The sequence below is a fragment of the Centruroides sculpturatus genome, unplaced genomic scaffold (genome assembly GCF_000671375.1).
Source record: "Centruroides sculpturatus isolate CEXI.00-Female unplaced genomic scaffold, Cexi_2.0 scaffold2982, whole genome shotgun sequence".
In the NCBI taxonomy this organism is placed as follows: Eukaryota; Metazoa; Arthropoda; class Arachnida; order Scorpiones; family Buthidae; genus Centruroides; species Centruroides sculpturatus.
This window is the reverse complement of record NW_019387261.1, coordinates 13,780-15,069: the sequence shown is the minus strand read 5'-3', so window position 1 is coordinate 15,069 and position 1,290 is coordinate 13,780.

Here is a 1,290-nt window from a genome sequence, read left to right as displayed (position 1 = left end):
ACTCGAAGGGACGTATCTCTTTGTTCTGATGTTATATTTAAAACGTTTTTCTTTTTCTGATTTCTGCTGAATATCGAATTCCTGAATGTGCTCTTTCTCCTGAACTGAAAGTTTAAAAAATAAAACATAATGAAGTACCTATTATATTTCAATAAGCAACATAGTTTCAGTGTTAAAATAGTGTTGTAGCATTAAAATTAGTAAAGTATACATATGTTTTTTATCTAAAAGCAAAGCATCATTTGTTGTCTGCACTAAAAAATAAAACATTTTACATTTACAATCATAAACTGAATGATTCAGTTTTAGTTTCTTTAGCAGACCTTCAGATGAGTGTGCAAAATTGTTTTACTTTACTTGTTTTTGTTTATATTATTTGTGTAGTTTTTTCCAGTGGTTATCATAGAAACGTGAAAGAAATTGTATGCTTTTAGAGAGGAAAAGAAATCATTAGAATAAAAAAAAAAATTCCTGCAGCAAAAGTCTATGGATTATATCAATGAATAAAAAGGCAAAATCACAGGATTTTTGTGATTTTTTTAAAATCAAAATACCATTATTTTGGTGTATGTCCAGTTGATCTGTACAACGTTATCAAGAATATTAGCTACATCTTTTTTCACAAGTTGCTAACATATAGAGGAAAAGGTGGTATTATGGAACCACCCCATTTCGAACTGATAATAAAGGCGAACTGTAGCGAATTGTGGCTAAACTGAACTAGGCAGACATCCATAGCAAGGGGAAAACCCCTTGCTAGGGATGTCTGCCTAGTTTAACTGAAGTAAAACGGTTGTCCCTATTTAATCAGCAAATTTGTTTTTTTTTTTCAAAATTCGCAAGTTTTGAATGCTAAGTGAATTTAATCATTTTTAAAATATAAATCGTGTAGTCGTAGGTTCACTGGTGCATGTATTTCGTTCCAGAGACTTACGGGTATATATATTCATCTGTATGATGTTCACGTTTTTTAAATTTCAGTCTTGACAGACATAAGTTAATTCAAGATGGCGATGCGTGAAATACGGACCCCATTGGTGCTTTTACAGTAATGTGGAACCCAAGTCCTCCGAACTCTCTCTTTGCAAGTTCGGAGGAATTTGTAAAAAAAATCACTACGTAGAAAGCCAATTCTTCCTGAGAATATAAAAAAAAAGCTGCTGGAATATACACTCACTGCCAAAAGTTAAGCACAAAGCAGAAAATGTTCATGTCTGGAAAGCAATTGGCATTTGAAAGGCTGCAATTCACTGGAGAGGTAGGTGGAAGTATGCAAATATGTTACGTTAC